At 37.8% G+C, this 6,407-nt stretch overlaps 1 pseudogene; it reads left to right on the top strand.

The window, feature by feature from the left end:
- Positions 1-289: 289 nt before the first annotated feature.
- LOC129410769 (5S ribosomal RNA) lies at positions 290-406 on the top strand (annotated as a pseudogene).
- The last annotated feature ends 6,001 nt before the right edge of the window (positions 407-6,407 follow it).

The following is a 6,407-nucleotide window of genomic DNA, read 5'->3' as shown; positions in this document are numbered from 1 at the left end:
CACAATAAATAACTTTATGTCTAGTTAGATCTACAAGTTTTCTATTTGTAATGATGGAATACTTTGAAAATGTACTTAGTTACAGAATACTGACTACCTACGTTAAAAAGATTTTGTAACGTATTCTGATACATGGTCCAATGGTCCAAATGGAATACTTTGAGTTGCATTATACCACAGGTGGGGACTTGCAAGTCAACTCAGACTTGAGTCACTATATTTAGAACTTGAGACTTGAGATAAAATGGACTAAGACTTGGGACTCAACTTGGACTTGAGGCCTGTGACTCAATGTGGCCATAACAGCTTGTCAAAGCCTGATCCCTCAGATCTCAGAAGCTAAGCAAGGCTGGGCCTGGGTAGTACTTGGATGGGAGACCACTGGGAATTCCAAGTGCCACAGTGGGGCTCCAGTGACAAAACTGCCATTGTGTCCTTAGGCAAGACACTTCACCCACATTGCCTAGTATGAAAGTGGTGTGTGTGAGTGATGGTTGTGGTTGGAGAGACTGATGGCGCCAATTGGCATGGCAGCTGTGCTTCCATCAGTCTGTCCCAGGGCAGCTGTGGCTACAATAGTAGGTTACCATCAGTGAATGAATAATGCTGAATAATGTTCTGTAAAGCGACTTTGTGATATATGTCTGTGAAAAGCGCTATATAAATAAAGACTTACTTACTTATTTACATGAAAAGACTTCAGAAGACTTGCGAAGCACTTTTAAATCTGAATTTGTTTTATTCTGACAGTAATGATTCACTCTAAGGTCTTGTCAAGACATTTAAAAAGGAAAAAAAATTGCATTTCTACAACATACACAACTATAAATACTCATATATAAATATACAATGACTTTATAAGTACAATTTATCTTAAAAATCATATAAATTGCAAAAATCTAAGCTATATTTGATCATTTGGTTTAAAAACTTGAAATGACTTGAAGCTCAATGCAGATGACTTAGACTTGACTTTATTATTATTATTATTTATTTATTTATTTATTTATTTTTTTTTATTGAGACAGGAACAGCACACAATTTTTACATTAATCTTAACAGGAAAGATGTATTGTAACAGGTTGTAGCATCAGTGCTAATTTCCACCTGTAGTCCCTGGGCAGGTTCATTGATTGAATGTGTTTAACTGACCTAGGCTATCAACTGTTCTTCCTGGAGACCTGTGTAGCGTGTCTTGGACATATAAGCCAGTGACTCAAGACTTGACTTGGACTTCCCTGTATTTGACTTAGGATTTGAGGTCAAAGACTTGACACTTACTTGAGACTTGCAAAACAGTGACTTGGTCCCATCTCTGCATTATGCTATAGCGTAAAAAGGATGACATAATAATATTTTTTGTTGCACTGTTTGTTATGCATTAATTAATTCACACAACCGCGTACTGCAAGAGCTGTAATTTTTGTTTTTTTTACAGTTACAGTAGAATTAAGTAACACAAAATTTCTATTCTGAATATGTATTTTCAATGCATGTATTCAGTTACTTCCCAATTTGCTCTTCTCACAAGCTAACACCTCACAATTCATTCACATTAATTGTTTGTTCAAATTACTTTCTGGTCTTTCTAACATTCTATCTCCAATATATTGTTCTTGAGCTATATATATTCCTTCGGATATGTTCATAATCTTCCTGTCATGAACAAATGTCATCCAGTGATCCCGTCCAGTTAGGTCAATATAAAATGGTCCCTTAGAGTATCTGCGTATTCTGGTTATACTGAGATGTTAAGGTTTAATGTTCTGACACCCAAAGCACAATGGAATGGAGATTTCTTTTTGCCAATTTGAACCTATAAAATGCACTAAACCCTACACAATTTTGCTAAAAGTACATAAAGTATTCAGGAACAACAACATCAGATAAAATGCCATGATTCTGAGGGGAATAAATCACAACAAGCTCTCAGGGCTACATAAAAATGTTGATTTGATCAGACAGAAACAGACAGAAAAGACTGTAAAAATAAAACTATAATAATTTTAACATCATCGGTTCAGATATCTCGAGCATTGCTGATACTTTGTAAATCTACAATAGGCTTTAAAACTTCACTTTAAAATTTGACTCATGTTTAAATTGACAGTATAAAGGGCCATATTTACTCTATTTTCATGTTATAATGTTATAATGTTTCCTCATCAAAAACATACCTGGAGTTGTGTTTTTTATCATTCACACATGTTTAACACACAAATCCTGCATATTTAGGCTGAGTTGTCTCAAAAAGAAAACACTCTGTTCCACCTTGTGATGTCATGTGGTAATACAGGATGTGCTCCACTGTGCTTTTAAACTCCAAACATCTTTAATAGAATCATTTTGGATGATTTCAGCCATGGAATTGCCAATTTTTACTGAACTAAAGGTAAAAGCTGTATTTTAACTTGTGGACTATTGCTTCATGACATCACAAGGTGGACTCTAGGGTCTTTACTCAAACGTGTGAATGAAACAAAATACAACTCCAGATGTTTCTGAGGAGGTAACAACATTCTAACATGGCTAAAAGCTCACAAGAGTCAATTTTGCATAATATAGGATGTTTAATGGCCCTTTCCAACTTGCAAGAAATGCTTTACCCTGCTTGTTTATTGTTGGACTAAACCACAGCACAGTACATTTGGGAACAAACATCTCTCACATTCTCTGGCGCTCTTCCATTTATTCCCTCAAAGACTAATGTTACTTTCCCCAATGTGTGACTTCTATTCACCTGTGTAATCCACCTCTTTGTTTGAATAATTTCACAAAGATTTGCCTTCTGCACCTTAAGGATTACTTTAAAAAGAGGGAATAATGATAAAGATTGTCCTGTACCTTTGGTGGCAGAGGACAATCAGCTAGGGTATTTAGTGTGATTATGTACTTTACTGAAGAAATCCATAAGGGACACAAACTAAAAACAACATTTTCCTTAGAAGAAGACGATGGCTCTGTGCAGGATTAAGTGCTTTAGATGTAATGATGAAACTAGGCTGTTTGATTTGTTTTTAAGCAGACATTTTAGAGTTGATAGGATTCTGTCCAGAGGCTACACATATCCATTAAAGCCCTGTCTCGGTAAAACAACTTCTGAAGGTTAGCCTTATTCAAAACACATTGTGTGTCATTGTTCATCAGAGAGAGTTGTGCTGTGAATAATATTGACATTGACTTTAATAACTCATACCTATAGTCACCAAATAAAACTGTCGAAAAGATTGGATTTAGAGTTGAGCCCTGTGTTGCTGTTTTTGTATAAAATAGTACTTTCCTACCTAAAACATGCACTATAGATAAAACTCTCCAGATGAAGAGGGTCTTGGTAATGCCTAGTTCAAGGTCAGATGGGTCCCTGACAGTTTGCCCCATGAAGGAATTGAGGGATGGGTCAAATGCAGATGTCAAATTTCCCTATGGAACCATAAAGTCTATCTTAAAGATTTCAGGAAAATGTGACTTGCCCCAGTAGAGACATATTATATAAGCAGCTCTTAAGGTAAGAATATGTCCACTGTGCATGTGCACTGTATTATCCAATAATATAGCATAATTCTAATTTGGACAACCAACTGTCTTTACTTATTAACACCCAGGACAGATTGCACAGAACCCAGAAAGGTCATTCAGAATGGTGGCCACATCAAACCAGACCAATCTTTGTTTGTGTTTATGTGTTCCATGACATGTCTCTGGATGTCTTCACACGTGTCCTCATTTAGTTCTTGTATGAGGACAGTTCTGATGTGGACTTGGGTTGGTCCTGTTATATTAGCGATCCGATTGTGATCTAGTCCAGATTTAGTTCTGGGTTTAGTCACAATATTGATGTGTGTGTGCAAGAGTGAATTCAGCCCCAATATCACATGCCAAAGACTAGTCATGGCAAAAGCACGGTCAATGATAGCCAATCTATTCCAGGATGCATTGTTATCAGGGAATATCTTTATCATCCACTTCTCTGGAGACATTCCAAAGGACAAGTATTTTCTGAGGAAGCTCAGAAGTCCTCAGTGGCATTCTTGCACTCTTCACCATCGATCTCTGTGGTGTTGTCTGCCAGAAGATTTGGGAGCTGTGGAGGCTGGGGGCTGTAAATCTGGACTAGGACTCGTGTGGGATACTCAGATAAATGGCTTGAGCTTTGTTTTATTGCAACAGTGCTTGTCTTAACTTTCTGTGTCTACTTGGGATTTCGGAAAATTTGCTACTGTCCTTGGGCCCCTCTCTGCAACAGTACTTGTGAGAGGGGCTTGAGTCCGCTCTGGCGACGCAAGATTACATAAATATCCTCTCCACTGTTCTCCAACGCTGCTGTTTCTAGTTTTTTTTTATTTTTTATCTTTGTTATGCATGGGAGCTGGGGTGCAAGCACAAGATTAAAAGGGAATCTGAGGCTGTGTTTTAACCCAATTTGACTGAGTTTGTTCACACGGCAACAAACAATACAAGGCAAAGGGTAAACATTTTGTCAACAGGGATTTGGCTCTGGTGTCCTCAGACTGGGACCTTCGCTAATGGATTTGACATCACATGGGATACAGCTGTTTGTTATTTTTGTGGGGTCTAGTACGCATCCACAAGAAAGGAGAATAAACACTGGAGACAAAATGACGACAAAAGAAAAGGTTCTGTTTAAAGGGGCACTATGCTCATTTTGTGGTGCTGCGGTCTGCTGGTCTCTATGGAGATACTATTGCCTGAAATGTCCCACCGCATGGTATTAATCTATTATTTATTCAATAAAGGGTTTTTTTATGACTAGAAAAGCATGCATTCTTTCTGTGTAACTGTCTCTCCATGGCTATAGATAAGTTTAACGCCATACTGTGGAACATACTGGGCAAAGCAATAACATCTCCATGGAGACAAGCAGGTGCAAAACCTTTAAGGTTAAGGTATATTTTATTGTCCCCATTGGGAACGTTTCTTCTCTGCATTTGACCTATGGTTCAATACTGCTGGGGCAACCTGTCAGGAGCACTAGTGCTGGGGACTCATCTCCAGATCTCGAAGTAGGCTTGGTCAGAACAACCTTATCTGGATGATTTATTGAGTATATTTTCTTTACTTTACTTTTAATACAAGTACACAAATACAAAAATTATAGAAATGAAAAATCTAAGATGGAAACTAGAGATGTCAGTCCACAGGGATATGTAGATATTCAAAAGAAGGGCTAGTTGTCATCCATTACTGTTGCAAGTTGTCTGTCCATTACTGACCTGGCTATCTCTATTGTTTTCTTTGTTTGTTTTGATTTAGGAAACAATAGGGATAGCATGGTCAGACCCAAAGGTGTGAAAGCACCCATTATGGCCCTGAATGATTATGCTAATATAACCCCACACTCAGTGCAAGTTCAATAGGCCTAGGTAACTAACAGAAAATGTAAACAATTAGGTGTGTTAGTTTCAGAGTAGTTTCAGGGTAGTTAGCTCCTCCCTTCAAGGCAATATAAAGCAGTGTCCACCAGCATTTTGACCAGAACTGAAGAAGCAACTTGGATGAGCTGCAAAATGTATTCGACTAAAATTAACTTTTGTCCAGTTGAGAAACTGAATTTCTTCTTTTGCCATGGATTCTACCTAGACGACTGAGGGATTGTACACAAGTCAATAACGTAAATATAAAATGTGTTCAGTGTTTTGACCCATGCAGAGGGCCTGACCACAGAACTATTCTATTCTAACACTACCTTACATTTTCATGATCAAATCTAAGCTCATATATTAGCTTTTTCACACCACCCGAAAACTTGCACTGCACTGTAACCCCAAGAGACAATGTCAAATGTGTGACCTCTTTTGTGATAAGGTTCTCCCTATTTGCAGTTCTTTATATTCCAGCCGCCGAGGGGACTAAAGGAAAGGACTGGGCTTATTAGGTCACTTCTGAATTCCAATTTTGCACACTGATCATGCATCTGCTGGAAAATCACATGGGTATCATTAGAATCAACCCTAAAGGACTTTTCTGGAGCACTGTGCTACTTTGAGTACACGCCGCCTAATGACTTTGCTTCAGGTACTTTTTCAGCCAATCAACTCGAATTATTCGGAGCAGATTGGTTGCCCTCAACTATATTCCCACTCGATGAGCTTTGTTCCCAGTTAAAGTAGTTTTTTAAATTACTTTATCTGAGATCCCATTAGTCAACTAAAAGAAAAGACTCAGTTTGGAATTCTTGTTGTAGTTGTTTTTTTTATTTTTTTATAATGCATGAATGAACACAAAGGGTCTGAGAATCAGTGAATTAAAGATGCTAGTTGTTAACTTCATACCTGCTGCAAGTATGAGGCTTCTGTCTCTGTGAAAATTAGATCTATATGACTGCTGTCTTCCATTTTGTGATGCTAGAAATCAGACCATTTGGAGTGGTGATTCAAGAAAGGCTAAGG

The sequence above is a fragment of the Boleophthalmus pectinirostris genome, unplaced genomic scaffold (genome assembly GCF_026225935.1).
Source record: "Boleophthalmus pectinirostris isolate CB_2022bp ecotype Guang Dong unplaced genomic scaffold, ASM2622593v1 HiC_scaffold_23, whole genome shotgun sequence".
Taxonomy (NCBI): Eukaryota; Metazoa; Chordata; class Actinopteri; order Gobiiformes; family Gobiidae; genus Boleophthalmus; species Boleophthalmus pectinirostris.
This window is presented reverse-complemented; position numbering and strand designations above follow the sequence as displayed.